Below are 24,374 nucleotides of genomic sequence, written 5' to 3' on the forward strand. Positions count from 1 at the left end.
TTTAAAAACCAAAGGTTAAATAAAACGCAAATCTTGTGCACTGCTTATTCGATTCCAAAAACTCTAAATGTCCTTTTAGTTTCATTCATAACAACAGTACCAGTACTTCTATCTATAAGTTAGCAAATTTTTTCACCTTCATTAGACAGCTACAGGCCTGAGTTTCAGCTATAGGCTACAGCTACAGGCTACAGCTGCAGGTCTGAAACAGCTACAGGATACAGCTACAAGCCTGAGTTTCTTATGTAATGTAAGAAATCCAGGTTATATGATTGATATTCCATTATGGATGTTTCAATACTGCTTCTTAGTTCTTTTGATACCTTTAACATATCAAAAAATTTCTTGCGTAAGAAAAGGAGAAAAGCCAAAATAAAAACATTTATAACTATAATATTTAAGCCTCTATTATTGAACAATAATATTTGATGCAATCTGGAGATGATTCTGTCCGCCCGTGTTAGAAAGCAAGGTTCAATTTTTTATTATTAAACGATTTTTCATGTTGATCGACTTGGTTTGATTAATGCCAGTAACATTTCATTTAATGATTCTATAATTCTTAACTGTTATAAAACCCATGTAAGCCAATTGATGATCATTTCCTACATAAATAACATACTGATGGTCCGGTGTACATGATTTTTATATAATCTGAGCATTTATTTAGTTGCCATAATATAGCGTAAGTATGCAATTTATTAACAGTACTATTATACAATAATCTTATATCTATGTTAATGGTGTATACGAGGTTACAAAATCAATAATATCCATATTTATCAATTACCTGTTCATCTAAATTCAAATTGGAAACAAATTTTTCCTCTAGTTGGGAAAATTCTCTCAAGCTACATGTTTATACTCGATGGTTGGCTGTAGCAATAAAATGTTCTGCAAATAATGTTGATTTTATTTGTGCATTTAACTTACATTTAAAACACGTAATAAATATTTTATATAATTATTTAGAGGCAGGAAACCGAAGCTCTTTATGTTTTCCCTTTTTGATGAGGGTATTATATTATAAAAATTGCTAGTAAGAAATGTACGAAAATCCATACTTGTTAACCTTCCTATGTTAACTTTCTGTTATTCCGAATAATAAGATTTATGTAAAATTCGTTTGTTTAAATATTTATATAAAAATTTATATTAAAAAATATTTGAAGGCGGCTAACGTAAATCCTTCTTTTTCAAAAACAAAATATTCTGATTCACGCGTTTAAAACAAAGTAAAAAAAAGTATGTAAAGTGTAAAATTAACAGAGAATACACACCAGTGCTAGGTGTATATATTTAGATCTATATGTATAATAAAGAAAATGCAATAAATTCGAAAAACGATAGTTAAACCGGTTTGTGTGTGCACACTCTCCCTCCCCAACCAAGATGGCACCAGAAATGCAAATTACCATTTTTAATTTTTATGGTACTTTGAAGTTTTGATTTTTTGTAACAGACTTTTTTCGTTTGTGTATCACTTTTCTCAGTTTTATGCAGTAGTTCTACTCACTGGTTTGCTTGTTTATTGGTCTAGCTTGCCATTTCAGTGGAATATGAGTTTAAATTGACTACTTAATTTTGTTCATTTACTATTTAATTTTATACATGTATATAACTTGATTTATTTATTACATTTACATTTATTGCCAAAGTGAGTGAATTAGCTCAGATTTTATATGAACTCCGCTGATTTCGAAAGTGTGAGTAGAATGATTTACTCCTGAAAGAACCAGGGCAATCGCCTTCAAAGTAAAATCCATCACAATTTAAGACTATTTTCTGCTTAAATTTCACGTTCTATAAATGTCTTCATTACGTTTTGTATATTTTGCATCTCATTATGTGCAGATAATACGTGTAATAAATCAACGTATTGATGACTGGAATTCTCAGCATCAACCTGTGTCGCTGTGTTTATAGAATTATAAGTATGAAACAAATTAATGTGTGCATAAAGAAATTGCCTAGAGGGCTGGTTTTAATTAGCGGATTTCTCTGCTTAAAAAATTTGCAGTTCGATTAGACAGCATGTATTCATCGCAATTATAATCATTACTAATCGGCATGCAAGCTGCTTAGCATTATGTTTTAAAGTAACGGTTTATAACTTTATTTCAAACTAGAAGTTCTTTTACTGTTTGTATAGATGAAAAAATAATCCTCGAATTCCGGCACATATGGACTGAAAACGGAAAGTTAAAATAAATGTGTATATGTATAATCTTAAACTTGGTTGTGTGCAGAAATGTTGTAAAGAAAGCAGAATAGTTATTTCAGAAAAAAATATTTCTATTCAGTTCTTACTAGACGTACGGTGATAAGTCCTAATATAGGCTACATGTCATGCGAGAGAGTTTAAGCCTTTCTCACCTAAAAGCAGGACAAAATTATGTTAACATCCCGACGTGAACATTTGACCTGCATTGCGAATGAACTTAGGTCATTGGCCAAGTGAACGAATAAGCAACAAAAGCCCGCTCATGGCCTTTACTACCTCAAATCCTTTTCTACCTTTTCTAACCCTTTCAAATCAACTTTTTTTTTCTATCTTACCCAAAATCCAGCACTATTATTGGCTGCCTGCGTAGATGGGTCGCATTATAGAACACTCTGGTTCGTTATATAAAAGGTAAAAAAAACATCGCTGTGGAGGGGGGAAATAACAGCGCGTGTTTTGAACTGCAAGATGGTATCTATGGAAAATGTAGTTCGCGCAACACGTGAAGGATTTTTTTTTTCTCTTCCAGTTTTCCCAAGAAATTTCTTCACCAGATCTCTCTCAGAATGATATCGAACATTAATAGTGATGCAATGTACAGCCATGTATGTATTATGCTGATGCAATTTTACACTAGTTTTTAAAATGTGCTCAAGTTGTGGATATTCTCGGGGAAACTTACAGAACATTTCTTTATGGATTCTAGGTATCCAGCCAGGAATATTTATTTTTCCTTGAGTGTATAAAGGTAAACTGTAAAATTCATTGCATGTTGTTTGATCCTCCTTATGCAAAATTTCAGTATTTCATTTCACTTTGAAATTATCCAGAAAGCAAAACTTTTATATAAAAAATGAATGTAAAGAATTTTTCCCAGCGGTTGTGAAATAAACTAGGTCAACGAAATTCAGTTATTTCAGAACAGTTGAGTACTTACCCTAAATGCCTATTATGCTGCATCAAGGGATCTCTAATGTTATAAGAATATATTACAAGAGTAAGATTTTTGAATTTTGAATTTTCACAGATTTTTTAAAAGTACTTAAACCTTTTATTGTTTTTTTTTTCGTTTCTAGTATTTATAAATGCTTATTTGATACGTAGCAGCAGAACTCAGAACTTTTAAATACCTATTTTTATCAAAGCAATAGCTTCTTTTAATTTTAAACTATTAATTATTACCTAGAGAAACAGTTTTTTTGACTTTTTGCAAAATTTCTGCAAAAAATGAAATAAGGTACATGTAATTACAATAAAATACATTATTGAGTACTTTGTGTAAGTACTTGCACTTAAAGATATGTTTTGTGAAAAATATTTGCTTATAATTTTTAGCTAAATTTAATTGCACTTATACATGAATACCTTGTGAATTACTGTAAATTTTATGCTTTCATGTATGAAAAGGATTTACTCAGGGATAATATAAACCAGTGTCCATAAATGCAATAATTTTTATAATGAAAAAAATTGCATCTAAATTGGCATGAAAATGTTATGAATATGCAAAATATTTTTATCATATGTGCATATATGTATGTTTTATTTTTTAAACTCATAGGCAGACAGAAGTAAAATTCTTGTAAATAGTAATTTACAGTGTTAATTGATATTACTTAATGATTATATTCAAAGTACTTGTCTTTATTTGACCTATTTTTACTATACTGTATCTGCACATCCATGCTGTGGGAGTTACATAAATAAGAGTTCCTTGCAATACACATTTCAACATTCTTCGTATTTTATTAGATAATAATGATAGTCTAAATTTAAATTAAATATATACATATGGGATTTAAAATGTAAATTACACATTACTTGGAAGTCCAAAAGATTTTTATAAAAATAAAGAAATAATACGTACATACTTCGCTAATATATCAAAATTTTTATTTTATCTACATTACTTACGTATATAACAATCGCAAAATGTTAGGAGGATCCCTGTTCATATACTTCTTTTGCAATTTCGTACGCTTCATTCATTAAAGGTGATAAATACTGATTTTAAGTTCATCACTGGTGAGTTGCTCTTGAGAAGGATGTTTTCAGATATTTAGTATATGTTCGTGCTTAATATAAAAGGATGTTTAAATAAAAGTAAACTATAAAATTTGTTATAGCTGTGAACACATTTTTAACAAATTTTTGAGTAAAATGTCATCTATATATCCAATCCCTTAGGATAACCTTCACTAATTAACTGGCATGCCAGTACTAAACCTGGGCGCTCAGGAACTTTATTGTCAGATTTCCTCCTTTATAGATAATACTTACCTCGTTGAAGATTATTAAAATATTCAGGATAAATTAAAAATTTATTAAATTAGAAACTTAGCGCGTTGTGAATGTCTATCCAAAAGGTTTCTACTGTTCTTTACCATAAAGGAGCTCAGACACAGAACTTCACTACCATGTCCCTCTGGGAACCGTAAGTGACCTACATAAACTGCAGAAAGAATGAAATGCAGAAGATATATGCAGAGATTGATAGATAAATTTTATTTGAATAATGAAAATGTATGGAAATACATTTTCATTAATACATTTCATTCTAAAATATTTTCAATAAATTTAAAATAAAGCATGAATTTGTATTTAAAATAAAATATATACAGTGCAAATAAGGACTTACAGCTGCTTTTTGTTCGCTACGTTTTATTACGCACATTACGTCTTATGTTAGTCACAAATTATTAAAATTTTAACCAGTATTTAAACTAATTAATAGAAAATAGTATACTTTAATTTAAAGATATGCCTAATATAAATAATAATTACTATTTCTTTGAAAAGGATTACTTTCAGTTATTGCAATGAGTTGAAAGCAAAACGGACATAAATTGGAACTTGGAAATTGGTGGCGTTGTGTAATTAACGCCACCAATATAAAATTCCCTCTAGAAGACTGCGCTTGATAAGCGTTAATTTATAAACCAAATGAAAATCTTTAAAACAATCAAAAGGCGTTTACTTTTTTTATTTAAATTTTATTTTAACTTCACAATATTAATATCTAAAACTCCGTTATTATATTGAAATGCGATGCACAAGCATCAGATTCTCTCATTTAGTTACAGATAAGGGGGCGGGGGCAAGATATGGGTTTCGAATGAAACAAATCAGGAAGGAAATTGCCTGAAAATATTGTAACTGGTCACTTGTATTAAATTTGATTTCAGTTAAACTTTTAATGTAAACACACTTTCGAAGACAGTTTATCCTTTTGCTTTTATTCTGCTTAAATAAATTTATTACCATGGTAAGAAAAGTTAAGTCATACAGTTTTCCTCTCCACATGTTTTGCTAGAATTCTCATTTTCTTGTGAGAAATTTAAATTTTTTGTGCTAAACTTTTCCTGGCTGATTTACTGTATTTGTCCACTGAATAAAGTTTGTTTTATTTCTGCTAGAAATTGTTCCAGTATTTGCTTATTAGTTTCTCTATTTTAAACTTTAGATTTTCAATTTTTATACTTTTATTTAGAGTTTAAACATCTATTGACCTGGAACTCCGTTGAAAAATATCGAATTATCTCTGCGGCCTTTTTACTTACTTTTATAACTTTATGTTTTATCACTGTTATATTTGAATAATATAATCAGAAATAATAGTTATGAGTGTTATCAATAATGTCATTATGAATAAGTCTTCGTAAAGAATACACACATCTATCTATCTAACTTTGTATATATATGTGTGTGTCTATAGATAGATAGATAGATAGATATGCGATTTTCATAAAATTTCATCTTATTTCGAAACTAATTACTCGGTTTCTTAAATTAGTTCTTAAAACAGAATAAATATTACGTTCGTTTAAACTTTTCATACTCTAGAAATAAGTGCTATGATTACGGTAAAACTATAAACAGTAACTACTTTCTTAATATTATTACGAAGATTCTTATTTTTATGCTGTTTCCTGGAAATTCATCCAAATAGCTCTAAGCAACATTATTTAATTAAACGTTCTTAAGATCATGGTATTATACCCTATAATATAATACATTTGGAAGCGATTTATCTTAAAAATGATATGTTTAAATATTACGTTTTTGTTTCCTGTTAATATTGTATATGACAATAATATGTAATTGTTTTTATTTACGGACATTTCAGAAAACAGACCATGCGCATTCTATCAAATTGCAAACTTTCATTTGATGTATGTTTGCTCAGTTTGAAGTCTTTCAAAATAAAAATATCTTTATATTGAGCTCATTCGTAACATAGCTTTCAACTATACAGATTAACTTTTACTATTATCGCTTCGCAGCATATATTTGCATAACTCACTTAGCTGTCTGGGAGTGTATAATTTCGCAATTGCAATAAACAAATAGTACAGTTGGTGTCTGTAAACTTTACTTTTAAAGAGTGATTTAACATGATTTATAATTAAAATAATGAAACTCTAAAATTGTTTTCTGAATAGAAACTTTATATAAATAGAAATTCTTTCTTCCCGTGAGAAACATTAGATTTTATTAAAACGTAAAGACACTTACTAGTCAAATTAGCTATTCAGAAAATGTGAGTTCCTTGAGGAACCTGACGAAGTCATTCTTTAAAGGTGCATTATAAGGATAATATTCATCGAGAGATAGCCTACTTATGAAACACTTTCTTCAGAAAATGAAGCTACATTTATTGTCTTAATAATAAGTAGAGATAACATTGAGGTTTCATACAGCACTGTAAAATATTTAGACTTTAGATATTATACTTTAGAGAATCATTTTTAAAAACTCGAATTTAACTGTAAATTTAGATTATCCTTGTTTGCTACTTATTAGAAATGTTCACAAATTTTGCATTTTTAATCTTTCATAACACTTTCATTGCCTATGAAATAATATTACTGATATGAATTTGCTAGGAAAATTCTTCGAGCTTTTTAATCATCAGCTTGAAATATTATTGTAGAGACATTAGGTATTTTTTGGAAGCAAGTAAGGGGAAAAATGAGCAATCGTCTTGGCCGGGAATCGAACCACGGACCTCTGGAATACTGGCCAAGCATGCAGAACCACTACACCACGAAGGCACGTTAGAACGGGAGAAATACCTTATATACTCCCCCTTTTAAAGAGTGACTGGGGTTTTTAGGGGACCCAGTCACCAAATCCTGGGTGAGGAGAATCATCATCAAACACTCTTTTAGTTTGGGCACCACTGTAGAGATATTAGGTATTTTTTGGAAGCTGGCAAGTTAGAAAATGAGCAATCGCCTTCGCCGGGAATCGAACCACGGACCTTTGGAATATCAGCCCACCGTGCAGAACCACCACACCACGAAGACACGCTAAGAAAGCTGGATAAATAACTTATATTATAATAGCATTACTGATACATTACTGCTATTAAAAATTAGTATTTAAAACTTATTCACACGATAGCTATGCCACAAAGCAATCTACATTCTATATTCTGATATATCTTACCATTTTCTTTATTCACAAGGTAATGTTTTTTAAGATATCTTTAAAAAGTAAGAAAATTAAATTTTGAATATCGCTCTTCACAATAAAATACTTTTTCTCATCATTAGCAACACGTTCATAATGTTATCAGTTTTCATAATAAGATACTTCTCATTATTGCTATCGACTCATTAATAACATTTAATTATAATTAAGTAAGTGTATTTAACCTAATGCCAATTTTTATGCGGTTTTAATGTTTGTTTTAATTGCTTTTAAAATTCAAATTTTTCACTTTTAAAATTACGTTTTTATTTCATCACCTTTCTACCATGTCATTTATTAATTGCATGAGGTGAATGCTGTAAAGCAGTGTACTTTGTTTAGGTAACTCAGTTTGCATAGAAAGATTGTGAAGAGTGCTTAATTACCATTTGTAATTTAATTTTTTGTTGAGGATGACATTTACTCTTTATTTTTTTTATTAAGTACGTTAGAAAAAAGAGAAAAATCCAAGGCTAGAAAATTTATTTTACTTTATACGATCAAAACGATTTTATTAAACGATCAATACGATTTTATTAAAATTACTGTATTTTATTGAATATTTGGAAACACTTAAAATGATACTACGCACAAATAATGCAGTGTTTTAACATATACATACGCATGCAAAATATTTTTCAAATTGAAAATTTCATGAATTTTATTACGAAACATTATGACATTAAAAGAACTGACAGGAAAATTAAATTCCTTATTTTCTTTCTCTCTCTTCCATTTATTTTTCAAACTAATCCATTTATTTTCATAACGAATATTCCAGTGTTGATGTGAGAATAAATTTATTACTGGTAATTAATTAAATCACTTGTAAGGAAATAAAAATGTGTGTTTTTATTGAGGAGAAGTGTGCCTCGTTGATTTAGGATAATTAAGTCCTTAATTTTAGTTAGATAAATATATAAATTTTATAAGAGGCTTATAATCAATATTTTATGTTTCTATAACTTGAAATAGACTAAATAAACATTATTTATCATGACTAGTTGAGATGGTCATATATGCTTGTACTCGTTGAATGCACTTTCACTGCCAATCTCATCATAAATTTTAGATCGAAATTCACACCAAGCTGTATTTTCTGAATGATCAAAATTTAAGTTCTGGTGATCAAAATTTAAATTCATTCCAGAAACGCTAGCTGTGAAAAAGCTAAATTTGATTTCTGTTTAAGCAAGTTACTTAAATATAATTTCTTACGCGATGGATTAGAATTATCTTAACGTTATCAAAAGTAAGGCAGAGAATAATGCTAGTGCTTGAATTAATTATTTCTTCTTATCCAGGAACAGTTCATTAAAAAAGCCTTTTTAGTTTTAAATGGAAACTCTTATATAGTTCGCATCTCAATAAGGTCTTATATAGCAGCAATTGTGTAATATACATAATTATAAAGAACTGCATCCTTGTGTAAAATAAATTTACCAACAGCTGAAGTTTATCTGTATTTTTTCATAGTCCTAAGGACTGATATGTTTTATGGATAGAAGCTGGACAAAATATATAAGCTAATACCCAGTAAATGAAGCTTTCAGGAACAATTGCTTAAGCAAACTAATAATTGATAATTATTATTGGATACCTAATATTCTAATGTCGTGATCAAACTGTAGTATTTTTAGAAACAAATGTAATATTAATTATTGCTAAACTTCAAAATGATCGTCATTTTAGGTGTTTTGATTCCCTTCATGTTCCTTTAACATTTTTTATACAATTCTCTTAAAAATTTAGCGTTCCATAAAACTCAGTTATCATATCTTTTTGTAGCATTAAAAGAATGCAAATAGTTAATTAGCAACCTTTAAATATTTTACACTTTTTGCACACATGCTCAATAACATATGAATCAAGCAATACAGCAGCAAAAATTGTATGTACAATACAAACTTAGAAACAGCAATTATAAACATGTTTCCACGCTCTTTCGCTTTACATTCATTGAATTTGGAGTACAATTACTATTATTTTGTATTCAAGTGCTTTTTATTCCTCTGACTCCTTCCTAATTATCTTTCAAAAGAAATATTGAAATTATGATTTTTTTTAAATTTCTAGTTCTTTTTTCAACTTTGATGATCCAAAATTGAATCCATTCCCTAAACAATCAAGGGTTCGGAGGCAACCCTTGATTAGTATCAGCAACCAAAATCATTCAGTAAATCAAAATAATTGCTATAGTTTTATGTTATCTCATTTAACAACCATATATTTTATATTCACTATTAAAGAAATAATTTTGCGAGCTGTTTGAAACAAACTCAAATTGTACATCATATAGAGTATTTTGAAAAAGTACTATATATGCAAAAGTTTACATAAAAGCTTATAAAAAGAGCTTATAAAATTACATTGAACATATTTTTGTTAATACTGATACTCGAAATGGAAAGAATAAAATTGATAAAAAATTCCAAATTACGTAGTGAACTAAAATAAGATTTTAAATTAAACTACATGAAATGCAGCTAAAGTTTAATGGAATTGATTTTCTATACTATTATTTAAAATAACATTATAATTTGAAATGTCCAACTCTAAAGTAAATATTTCTAATTAACTAACATTGATTAGTTTGATTTTTGTTTTGTCTTCATGGCCCTTAATAAATGTTTTACGTGAATACGTTACTGAAAAATACAGCTTTTTAGAAGGTAATTTTAAAATATTTAATCAAGGTTTAAAAACATAAAAGATATCAACCCGTTTCCTGGAAGCAGTGTAATTAAACGAAATAATTTTATCAATGAACTTAAAATTATGAAACTTTCTCATTTTGACCAGTTTAACTTTTTGCATTTGTATCTCAATTAGCTCCTGGTATAACCTTAACTAGTAAGTATTACTTACGTTTCAAGTTATTTGTGAAGGTAAAATTAATAGACTTTAATCAGTCCTTAGTTTTTTTATCTTGAAATCACAGATACACATAATACACAGAATCTAGAAATGCAATTCCTTTTAGTTTTCTAATGTACTAAAAAACGAATACAAACTGAAAAATCGTTCTTTTAATTTATAAGAAACATTGAGAAGATGTGTGTGTGTGTGTAATTATGGCAAAGCCTCGAGGGCTATCTGCCTAAGGGGAGAGATGCCTTCGTGGAGGACTTTCTAAGGCTCGTATGCCCGTTACACATGGGGAAAACCACGAAAACTCCCATGGAGCGAGCCCGTTCGCGGGATTCGAACCTCGGACCGAACTACCAGTGTTCAGCGACTTTACCGCTCGGCAGCTGGTGGGCCTTTACGTTGAGAAGAAAAAAACTTTTGCCATTTTTTTTGGAAAGATTTTGGAAAATATCTATTGACATTTTAGAAAAAATTTAAAAGTAATAAGATAAATATTTAGAACAATTCTATATTTAATGTCTATAGACCTTACACAAGAAATGTTTCATTTTTAAATGCAGAAATTTATGTTTCTTCTAAGGAAATACACCAGTTTCAAGAACACACATCGCATCCTCGCACAACCAAAAACAGTATGAGTCAGGTTAAGTGTGATTAATTTGTTTAAAACATACGGTACGTAAGTGTAACTTTATTAAGTGAAATATTAAAGCTAATATAAGAGTTAACTAGCGATGTATTATATAACTTGAGTAATTTGCGACGGCGTAGGATTTAGAAACTTTGCGAATGAATCTTATATTTTGGGTGAAAGCTGTATTTTTAGAAGACCTTGGAATAGGAAATATTAAATTCACGGAAACTCGAATTATTCCAGTACCTGTTATTCGCAATTAATTAAATGAATTTCTATTACTCCTAATTTTTTATTCTTCAAAAGAGTTCCAAATGTGTAGAATTTTGAACTTCCGTAATTCCAATCCAGAAACTGAAAAATCTTTAATAGCTTAAATTTAGCGATATTCGCATAGCTGTTATATATTTAAATGAATTTAAACAATACGTAACTCAAATTTTTAAATCGTGTAATATATTATTACATTCAGACAAATGCATTTAATTTAGCTTTCTAATAACGTTTCAAATCAATCATTATGCCTTTTAACTTGCAACGACATTTCTTTTCTTAATTAAACTAATATTTTTGCTAGATAGATTCAGTTATAATCAGCTGATTCCCCACTATGTACATTTTAGATGTAAAAATCAAAATTTACTCTAACGTGCCCCTAAAAAATTTCTGCACTACAACTTTAATAAAAGTTGCTCTAAATAAAGACAAATTTAAAATTTTATACACAATATTTTATATTTTAATTTCAGTCTAATTATTTTTATCCTTTGAGCTGTAAGTCATAAGAAACTGCAGAGATCTGATTTTCCAATGGGCACGCTTTGCCTCAAATGTTGTTCAAAATCTCATCATTAATGAAGATGAACATTTTACGAAAAAACAGTCTTATCTATCGATATATAATCAGCCTTTAATTACTAGAAAACTGTGAAAAATAAAATTTGCGTCTTAGGTTTAAATATATGAAACAGAAAACTTATTATTAACTTCCTTATGTTATTAGGATTCTTATATTTTTGTTCTTTTCTCCTCTCATAGACTCGCTTAAATAAGATTTAGATTTTAAATCAAAGTCATATCAAGGATAACAGATTTGGACTTAGTTGTAATTATTATAGAAAAATAGACACTCTTTGATTGTATTAAAAACATGTTTCAGATCATTTTCTGTACATTCGTTATTTTTGTATATTAGTTGAACTGAGAGTGATGTGAGAATGACACATATGCATTATGATTCATTGTAATTCTAACCTTCATATGTAGCCGCGTTGCTGCTTATTTAGAATGTACCGATTACAGCGTACTATTAAATTATGAATTTTAAGTGCCGTAGTCATACTGTTAGATGAAAGTTTTTTAATTCATTGTTCGATTTGATATTTATGTGCATATGGAATTATGTATTCCTTGTTCGGTAGCATTGTAATACAAAATATCTTTGATTCTACTTTAATTTTGTTAAACACTTAATTTTAACAAAATTTATTAATTGGATTTATTAATTATTTTGTGGTTAAGAATATAAATTATTTTCTAATTTATACTTAACTCCAAGATACTTTATTTCAGTTCTTAGTTGTACAAATTAAACGTGACGAGCTATTAGGTTTCCAAGTAAGGTTAATTTATGTAGTAAACAGTTGTTCTAAATTAAATAACATAATCTCTTCAAAAATAGATTAGTTAAATCAGGGAAGTGATGGTCCCAACTTTCACTAAAAGCTTTATCTCAGTGATTCCTAAATTTTACTAGGCGACTTCTGAAAACATTCCATAACATATTGCTAATTGCGAACAGTTAGAAGCTAAGGCTTAAAATAAAGTAGCTTCGAAAATAAGTGCTACGTCCTTATTAAATCAAGATAAATTTGCAAAACTGCATTTTTAAGAAAATAATAGCGTATTACTTTCAGTTTAAGCCGCTTGTTTTAGATCTTTAAAACGTAAAATTATTATAAGAATAATTCATATCTATTTTTATTACTATCTCCATTTCTCCTACTTTAAAATAATACCAGCAGCTTTAAGGTCTGAATTCGAAGTACTAATGTGTTACTTAAATGTTAAAAAGTAATATTTCATTAAAAAAAGAGGAAATACATTTTCGCAAAACATAACAAAATAAAGTAAAAAATAAATTTTCGCAAAAATAAGATTAGTAAAAACTGATGTTCATGATTTTTTTACTCTCTATTTGTTTACTACTTCATAAACGCTTTTAAAGACACAACAGTTTGTCCTTTATTTTAAACCTCCCTTCTGTTTTAAAACCTAAAGTGCTGATTTTATAATAATATTTCACTGAGAAGAATGTAGGCTGTTAAATGCTTAATTTCTTTTTAAAGTTTAAGCTGGTGAGCCTAATCGTTTAAATGGGCATTAGCGCAAATCTACTTTAAAGCACGCAAAAGATTTTCAAGCAGCTTTCATCACTATGAAAAATTTGGCTTTTTTAAAAATAATAAAACTTAACAGTACACTCGTCCGTATTTTTAATTGATGAAATCATATCCCTTGCGCACAAAGCAGTTGCATTTTAAATTAAAGGTATATGTTCACTACTATCACACAGAGATCAAATCATAACACACAGAGATACTATTGCACAGAGATCAAATCATAGCACTGAAATATCTGGAAAGCAAAGACAACGTAACATTTCAGTTGTTTCACCATACAGTTTATGTTACTGCACTATGGGATTTCCGTTTGAATGAAATCATTATGAAATATACCCTTTTAATTAATGAAGTTTTGAAAGATGGGTACAGAAAACGTATTTATTTACAATTACAGTATTTCTGAAAATGTAGGCAGTAGGAAGTTTTGGGGTTTAAAATCATTAAAACATTTAATTGTAAAGAAGTATTTCGCTCTTAAATGCAAGATGTGAATTCTAAGAGTTATGCATTATTTCGAAAGCCATTTCAAAACGCGAGATTCTGAAAACGGCGCATGCAGTGGGATATTTTGTTTATTGATAAATGACTGTATACTAACATGTACTGTACAACATGCTTCAATCAGGTTTCCACTGTTTTCTGATACTCAGTTTTTTATATACAGTAGAAGAATTACTTGCAAGGTGGTTTGACCTACATTTAGAAAAACTAAATTTAGAAAATAAATAAGAAAAATTTAGAAGAAATTTGGTTTCACACTTTTCATTCTTATGCAATGATCCTAAATTTTTGTTAAAATGTTATATCACGCAAATCAAATTTAATTAGGAATCCAAAGTGTTTTGAGGTTCTTAACAAAATGTTGTCTGCTCTTGAAAAGAGTGCAGGCTATAACAATAGTTATGCCCAAAGTACCATAACCTTTCAGCCATGTTATTGCTCGTAAGTAACATTTGACTATTTGTTATCCAGAAAATTATTCATTTCCAAAGGGCTTACCAGCGGCCGAGCGGTAAAGTCGTTCAACACTGGTAATTCGGTCCGAGGTTCGAACCCAGCGAATGAGCTGGCTGCATGGGCATTTTCGTGGTTTTCCCCATGTGTGACGTGTATACGAGCCAGTTTCCCTTAGAAAGTCCTCCAAGAAGGCATCCATCCCTTCCCATAGGCAGATAGCCCTCGAGGATTTGCCATAATCGCACACACATATTTCGAAAGGAAATTCCTCCTGCATATGCGTGCACTTTCTTCGATCCTTTGAATTTTTGACTAGATTTAAAGTTCTCTTCGTACGTCAAATAAACCGCTTAAATAAAACCGCAAGTAAATGACTAATTGGTATTAAAAAGTCATCTTCTAGGGTACTGAGGTTTAAAATATCTCCGATATAAATATTTTGATGATTCACAATGGGTGTATTTTAAAACATCAAATATCTGATCAACTTGAACGACTTGGTCGTTTAATAATTTGATAGAAAAATTCAGGTGTCAAAGCAATATTTTAATGGTTAACAATTAGGAAGTATGAAATACAAAATATGAATTATGTATTAGTGAAACTAGAAAGTGCTCAAAATATTTTATTACATATATATATATATATAACGTAATCAGCCTACATTTATATACATATATCAGCAATCAGCAGAGTACGTTTATATATATATGTATAAACGTACGCTATGTTTTTAGAAATAGTTCAGTACTATTAAAATATACAACTTATTACATCAGTGTTATAAGAATTAGCCCTAAAATATGACTCTGAAATGCAAACGTCTGTAATAATGATTATAAAAGAGATACAACTTTGGTTCTTGTTTATACTTGTAAAAATATAAGCTCCAGTCCATGATTTAAAACTTAAATGAAACTGAATTTAATTGAAAACTAAAAAAGACATAGCAGAAAGCTTTAAATAACAGTTTATTATTCTGATTATTTTATAGATTGTTTCTTTCTGAATATAACTGAGTTTACAGTGATCTTAAAACAATCCTGCTCTATAAAGTTCTGCTATTTTTCTAAAACGCCTACGTTTCTCTCCTATACACCTACTTATATCACCTGATGATTTGAATGATATTTTCAACGTTATTGAAGGTATTATTTTCAGTGAAAAACAAACATATGTAAAAATATTAGAAGGGTGTTTCAGCTATTACAAAAATGTATAGGAAATATTAATGTACAGCAATCTGCCTCTGTTTTCAAGATCCAAACTTGAAATATTAAGCAAACAATACTTTCCATAAATTTAAATTATAATGAAACGATAGTCATTGTAATGATTTCTCCCATTATTTAGCGATTACAATGCTTTCGAACTGAAGACAAACAATAGATGGAGTCTTGAAATAAGTGAATTTAGAAATAAGAATAAAAGGTTTGCTATAAAAGTTTCTTCGAAAACTTAACACTAAATCTATTCTTATCTAAACAAAATGTTTAAATAAAGCACGAGTATTTTGATTTCAATAGAAATACGCACTTACCTTATTCCTTGTTATAATGAAATAAGTGTCTAGAAATTCTGATTATTTTACTTCACTCAGTAAAGCTTTTTACCTGTTGTAGTACTGGTTAACAGGAAAAATTTGCTTGTAAACGCCTACTGATTTTTATTTCTACTTACTAAGTACATGACATTAATATTTTAGTTTTATATTTTCTTTGTCAAGTTTATGACACAGTGAATATATTTTTTCGCGATTCGATAAAAATAACATTGTTATTGTAAACGTTCATAGTGATATCTTATGAAAACAACATACTATATTTTCCACAAAAATGTCCTTTTCTTAGTAAAATACTCTTTTATGGAAAGAATATGCTATCTTCCAAACCATCAGATTATGCTTATTATTAGACTATATGTGATAGCCTCCTTAATTCTTCTGTGCAAAATATTACAGTTTGCTTATTTAATTCTTAAGTTACATACGTTTTCTTAAGTTACATTCTTAAGTTACGATCGTTTGGAAATTAATACGTACTGAATTTTAGCCATAGGCTGTTAACTCTTTTTAAGAAGTTTTTAATCAATAACCTGCTTTCCTTTAGGAGAAAAGAAGAAAATTCGTCAATGTGTCGTTGTTCGTCAGTGTACACAGGCACAATGAAGTTACCATCCTACATTTTTAGCAGTAAAAGGAATAATTAAATAAATAAAACGATCAAGAAATATACCCAATATTATAAACATGCAGTTTAAAGAAATCTTCAAAAACAAAATAGAAATTTATGCCGCATTGTATCGAATTTAAGCAGCTTTCTAAATTAAGCTACGTTAGGATTTTAAAACAAGAAAGTTGAAAAATTTTGTAAGAATAACTACTCCCCAATTCAAGCCCAGTAAGATTAAACATTAGCATTAGAAAATTAGAAGTAATGATAAATAAGTTTCTTAAAATAATAAAGAAAATAATTTTTTTTTTGCTTAAATGGCCTAAATGTTATTTGATTGAGAGGATTTTATTTCAAATGGTATATTTATCTACAAATGTAGTGGTAGATATTGCAAAAGCCAATTAAAACTGTATATAATCCTTCTCTTTTAGACTGAAGCAAGTTTTATTTAACTAAAAAAAAACATTTGTTTTTTTTTGTTTGTTGTTTGTAAATGCTATACACATTTGTGTAAATATTCTATGCACATTTGTAAAATGTACAGAAATATTTACCAGCAATGCAGTTACCAGTAGCACATTAACTAATGCAATTGCTTCTTTAAGACAGGTCTGCATATTTCCTACGTAATATGTAACAGAGTATTTTTTAACGTGGGCCGAACTAAAAACTGTGACACACGGTTTCACTTTCTGCAGTTAGGTATAAAGTGAGATAAGATAAATTAGCTTAGGACATGTACCCGCCCATTTTTTCTTCTTTTAGCTTCCGTATTTCAAACTTCATCTGAGAACTAGCTATTACCGCGTTGCTCGCATTAATTATCACAGCTAATGACTTTATATGGTCAGTAAGCCAGTCAATAAAGCGCAGCGAACTACTCTGTTGGCGGTTTAATGCAGTGCAGAATCGTAGCTCTGCCGTTGCCGTTAAACATTAACCTCAAAATCATTATTTTGCACCTGTTCGCTCTTCTCCAATAAACCATATACTTTAAATGAGTGATGCGGTGTTTACTAGCAGCAGTATAGAAAACGTAACTTTGTTTCATTGCATTTGGTGCTTCAATTTTTATAGCATTTTATAATTTGCTGCTACTTTCTGCCTTTGCTTGCCTGAAACTTTAAGACTAAAATGTAGGGGACAAAAAAAGATATCGATAAATTATCTTTTTTCTGTTTATTTTAAATATCATTTCCATTTTTTAACAATACAAAAGATTGATTTTTTATATATATTTCGGTAAATCCACATTTTTCTTATCGCGTTGAATAATATTCATCTTACACCACAAGTAAAAAACAACAAATTATAATATCATACAACTAAAAATGTAATGGATTAAATATTAAATAATTCAGTTTCATAAATATCTCTTTTCTCGCAAGTACCTTAGAAATGACAGGATGAGCTCTGAACAGAATGATATATCTCGCAGCTGAGCTACTGGCTGAGTAGCAGTGCAGTAGCTGCTACAGCTACTCAGACAGTAGCTCAGCTGTGAGATATATCAATTTAGCCAGGAGACAATCAAGTTACAAATATGCTATTTTCGTATTGTTTAATATGTATAGTTTCATAAGAGGCAGAACATTCCAAAGGACAGGAATATTTAAACTATGGTAAAGCACAGGAGGGCTGACTGTCTAAAGGGAGGAATACAGGGAGGAATATACATTCAAAAGACCGAGCGGAAATCTAATGTCTGAACTGGCAAATTTGACAACAAATAGGCTTCTGACATTTTGCGCAAAGTTCATGTAAAGTAGAGTTTTCAAGTTATTGTCTAACTCATGGCTTAAATATGTATTGTAAATTAGTTGTTTTATAATTTTAAATGCAGATACTCAGTACATTATACTGATAAATTTATTTTAGACTTTTTATTATTTTTATATCTCATTCATGAGGTACTATTTTGTTTTGAAATTTTAAATATTTTCCTAAATTTAATTTTTTTGTGATCCCGGGCGAAACATATTTCTTCACTGTTGGTTAAGAATTACTTCTATAACGTGAAAACTTTGCTTACTTACTTTTAAAATACTTGGATGCTAGTTAAGCCTATCATACATATGTTCTTCACAATTAACCGAATCCTTTACATTATTCTTAATTTTGCTTTGCAATATTTACCTCTCATTAGTCTCTTATTAATCTACTACTTCTTTCTATCTGTCTGTTCGGAGCTAAAACCGATTTGAATATCACATTTAAGAAATTTGCATGTGTTACATTTTAGAAATAAACATAAAAATGAAAACATGCTTTTGCGTTGTTGTATTTTTCTATTTTTCTATCCAATCGCTTTACTTTAAAAATTATAAAATACTGTATAACTTCATTCATTAATTTTAAAGAAAATCATAAGATATAATATTCCGCTTTTCATTTTTTTTTTCAATTTCATATACACATGCACAATTTCACTAAATAATTGCAGATTTCGAAGTTTCAGTGTACTGAAATATAAGAGGGAGTATTTGATGGCATAATATTTTTTTAATTCAATTATACCTCCATATTTCTTGCATTTAACTTGAATTTCATATAAACACATAAAAAGTAAGAGAAGACTTGCAGGATTAAGTTAGAGTAAAATTTTGAAAAGAACTTGGCCTATTGGTAAAACTCGTATAATACTCCAATAATGAAAGAAAGAATGATTTATAAAATAATTTAAAAAACACAGTTTTTAGATACGATGTACGGAATGATTTCAATAGGTATTCAGTTTCTTAGAAAAATGTGAGAAAGTTGCTATCATCCAGTTACTATAGGCAAGTAAATTTGGAATGCAGCTTGAAATAATTCTCAGACATTTCAAAATAGTGTTGTTTTCTATGATAAATAATGTTTTCAATCAAGCATAATTCAGCTTATGAATAATATTAGTTCATATAATTATGAAATTGAAAGGTCATGAAATACTTTGTTATTGAACGGCTACTTGCTATTGAGAATTTCATCTGTTTCTTGAACTAAAAGCATGAAGAATTTGCAAGAAAAGATTGTGTAGACATCTTTTTGAAAGAAGTCTACACATATATCATGCTCTCTTTTACTATCACATACATTTCAAATTTGCAGTGCCAGCTCATATATTTTAAATTATGTGATTATTGCAATTATCTCAAAGTCAGGATGTTTTACCGGTATATCAGTAAAGATTAACATATAGGTGTAAAATGTGTCTAACACTGAAATGTTTCAACACTTGCTTCTGCAGTTTTTTCCTAAAATCATATCAACTGAAATAGCTGCTCCTGCTATGTTAGCTATTTTTTTTTTTTTTTTTTTTTTTTTTTGCTTTTGTAATACTTTAACCAACTATATTGTTTCAAAGTAATACTTAATGTGATTTTTCACTATATCCTAATATATTGAATATCACTTCAAGTTTAACAAAATCCTTTGAAACCAAAAAGATAATCTAGCTAATAAAACGATACTCTTATTAATTATTTTATGATTAATTTGTTATGATTATTAAGAATTTCAGTGAATTATTTTGTAGTTTCGGCTTCGAACAAATTTAAAGCCAAATAGAGCTTTTGTATACTGGCATTCTTAAAGAGAAAATAAAATGCTATTTGAAAACTTGGAACAGGAATAGCTCCTTAACTTGCAAAACATTTTCTTTTTAATCTTAAAAATTATGGTAGTAAATATCCTTTATATTATTTAAAGCAAGAAATGTTTAAATTTGAGCATATATAAATACATATTTTTGTTTATTCTGACTTATGCATTTATCATTATGTTTCGCATAAAATTATTTTCCACGGAAGCTGAAAGCAAAATATATTAGACAAACTTTCTTTAAATGTTCCTCAAAATTTCTTTTGTGAAATGTATCTAGAATCTCCATAAGGTACTCATTAGCAAGTTAGACTGAAAATTCTCTTTACTTTGAAATCACATAATTTGTGAAATGTATTTGAAATACATATTCTTTCAAAAACTATGCTAATAAGATATTTAATGGTTAGGCTTTATTTCTAAACACAAGGTTTTATTTCAAATATTTAAAACGAAAAAGTATGAGAACAAGTCAGAATTGTTTGAAATAAACAGCTAACATACGTAAATAAAATGTGATTTAAAACTGTTTGGGCTGTAATTCTTATCTGGATTTAAGCTTATGTATAAACGCCAATTTACATCTAAAGTTTGAACATTTTAGCAAAGCTTAAAGCAAGGGATTTTTCTGCTCCCCGAAGCTGTTTTTAACAACAGTTACTAGTTTCAATGACTTAAATATTTGTTTACCCTGTAAAACACATACGATTTTCATAATTTAATTTAGAATTAAATTTTGAAAATTAATTTTAAGGTTTATTAATTAAGGTTTATTAATTTGAATAGAAGCTATTATGAAATAACAATCTGAATTTAAATTTTAGAATATGTGTCATATTTTTCTTTGAACATCACAAGATTTCCAAATGCAGAATGCTTGAAGTTTTTAAGGCGTTTAAGATTTAGAACAGACCTTGAAGCACTAAGCAGGATAAATAGCTTTAAAATTATATATTATTGTTATTTTGAAACCCATATCATTCCATTATTTTAGATTGAAATTTGATTTGATTAGTTGTATATTTTCTGCAAACTGTAACTCAATACTAGTACTCTCAGTAAATTTTAATTTGGTTTCCTGGGCACGCAGTTTGAAACTGCTGATACGTTTAGATTTGGTGCATTTAGTCCAAATTTACGTAGTACAGAATTTCGTGCATATATTTTAAATGCACAATAATTTATAAATAGATTAGTTTAGATAGCTGACAATATCTAAGATTATTTGCAATATCTTGAATATTTACTCAGTATTGGTGTAAACTACTGATACGTGGTAATTTTTATTGTAAACTCGAGTTTTTATCCGAGTTTTGAGAGCATACGTTAATATAATTAAACAACATAAATTGCAAAGTTTGATTTTCTTAAATTATTATTTTTTACAAATATACACACATTTTAAATGACCATTTATTATTTTATTCCCTATATACTAGTACAATGCGAATCATCTTTGTTACACATTGTAAAATTAGTTTTTAGCTTGAAAAGAAAGTATATTTCTTTTAACGTTGAAATCGCTACTCACTGTTAAAAATAGCTTTGCTAAGTAAGGAATTTACTTAAACGCCAAGGGCTGGCTAATAGTAATCCTAATGTTAATCAGGGAAACAAGATTTTAAGCTGCATCTGACATTCCTTTTAGATTGAAATTAAAGACATTGCTTAGAAAATATTGAGATTAATAAAAATAATTTCATGTTTAAAATAAAATACGTATTTAACTTCTTTTTATATTTATTAGTAAATAAAATGGATAAATGGAATCTACCGGACTACATTACAGAAAGATGTCGCTTTATTTAAGCAACTTCCTAATTATTAAACGTGCATTTTTTAAAACATGTCAATCATTTTATTAAAGTTTATACTTTTCCAAATGATACAAGACAAAGTAAAATATTGAAGTTTCACTTATTTACTTTTGGTTACAACTTACATATGATTTAAACCAAATTAAAGTATTTTTTTAAATGCATAAAACAGTACTATTTATATGAAAAATGTTGCTTTAAGAACCTAGATTAATGCGATATTAATAATGAGGTAATCAGCTATTTACTTTAAACATGCCACTTAAAAATGTAATAACGTGATATTAAACAGAATTATTTCTTGAAAATTCAGTATAAAATTTTAAATGCTATTATTGGAAAGAGGGTCAGTTTGAACACCTAGCAAGCATCAAACCACAAGTTTAAATGCTATTAAGGATAACAAAATGTTTTTCAGTGATATGATCACCAGTAAAAAAGCTGTTTCTCTCAGACTAAAACTGCTGATGCATTTTTACGAGCTGCATTTACTTAGTCCCATGATTTGGTATATAAGATTTTAATTCTAACATATTTTTACATCTAAAATTAAAATCATTTACTGATATCTAGTCTTAGAGGCGACACTGAATAAACTAATGAGACAGAGATTGACTATATTTTCTAATTTTATTAACTCTGTGGCTTGATATGCTTCGAATCGCCATGTATTCTTGTTAAGGGAACATTTTTTTCATTTTTCTCTGGTTTTATCTTTTTTTTTTTTTTTTTTTTTTTCATGGGATGCTGCTACCTGTAAACTACTAAGTATTGACCAAGCCTAATTCGAACGGAAATTCTATACTTAAAACTATTGTCATAACCAATGAAGTGTTAAAATTTGCTAACAAAATCAGCAACCGTGCTTCAAATAGCAACAGAAAGGTAATAAAAGCTTCAAACAGGTGTGTTTGATATTAAATAAATTAAAAGTCTCTTTGAAAAAGATTATCTCAGAATTAGGTTAAGAAACTTTTTTATTTATAAAATATCACGCAAACGACTTTTTTAAAATGACAGAAACAAAGGGAAATAATCGCATTAAAAAGTTCTCTAATATAAATTAATAATATTTTAAATAAGTACATTTAAATGTCCTATCCTTTAGAATAATTACAGATTAATTTATTTTTCCGCAGATAACTTAATATATTGCGTTAAATGGAAGCTAAAATTAGGAAATTTCGAAATTAAGTTAGTGTGCAAAATTATGTAAGTTTTAATAGCAATGATATAACTTTTCTGTCCAGAGTACTTTTATAATGGTTGATATTTTCTTTGTTTTTAAAAAACCTTTTAGGAGCAATTCTACAGCTCTTTTAATAAAATAATGTTGTTCAAGTTTAAAGCGATATTTTTGCATTTCATAGACACGCTTGTTAGAGACACAAAAGCATAGAGTTGCATACTTATTTTATCATAGTTCAAATTTATGCTTGCGAAATAAACTCTTATTTTACTGTCTTTTACGTTTCGCTAAGTAACTTATGTTTGAATTGAAACAAAATTATTTTTCAGGAAAAAAACTAATCGCTTTTTTAAATTTTTAATCTCTTTGAAACGTGTAAGTTTAAATACCATTTATATGTAGTAATTGATTATGTGTAAGATAGAAAATCTGTGTGAGACTGATTAGACTCTTATAAAGGTAAACATAAGTAATTGTATACTTCCTTTTCAATTCAATTTTTTAAAAACTAAACTTTTTCTCTCTGTGAACAGTAAATTTAGTAAACTAATTCTATTATTATTATTCCAGTAATTAGTTATTTCAATTAATATATGGAAATATGCAGCCACACAGTATTGTTTTCATTACTCGATTATCTAAACACGAACATTTTTTGATGACTTAATATAACTCAATGTTGGATATCACTTGATCAGTTAGGTATGTTTTGGAAATTGAACAAATTTAACTCTTTACTACTGCTTTAACAACATTGTTCAATTTTCTCAATACTTTAATATAGACTGCGTTTTTTGGCTTCAATTAATCTGCGAGGTAAAAGACTACGTAGATAGATATGCAATACGTTAACTGGATAATGTTACGTGTTTAAAAATAGGTCAGTATTAAGCCAACTGGAAACTGTTACAAATTAATGAGTTTAAATTCATTTGCTTGGATATTTATTTCTTCAGCTATGAATCATACATCTACATAGAAAAGTGAAAGGAAATAGATATTATTATACAATTTTATTTTTTATTCTGGAATTAGAGCAGGAAGTA

The 24,374-nt window shown here is 28.5% G+C and overlaps 1 long non-coding RNA gene across 1 annotated transcript in view; it reads left to right on the forward strand.

Annotated features, from left to right (window-relative positions):
* The first annotated feature begins 2,668 nt into the window (after window positions 1-2,668).
* The window catches only part of LOC118190128 (uncharacterized), a 272,728-nt gene continuing 251,022 nt past the window's right edge, over window positions 2,669-24,374 (forward strand). The window contains exon 1 of the long non-coding RNA XR_004758365.2: window positions 2,669-2,972. This is a non-coding gene — a long non-coding RNA (uncharacterized LOC118190128). The remainder of the gene's footprint in view (window positions 2,973-24,374) is intronic.

Source organism: Stegodyphus dumicola, chromosome X1 (assembly GCF_044657685.1).
Source record: "Stegodyphus dumicola isolate Sdum_Otavi_A_Nest chromosome X1, ASM4465768v1".
NCBI lineage: Eukaryota > Metazoa > Arthropoda > Arachnida > Araneae > Eresidae > Stegodyphus > Stegodyphus dumicola.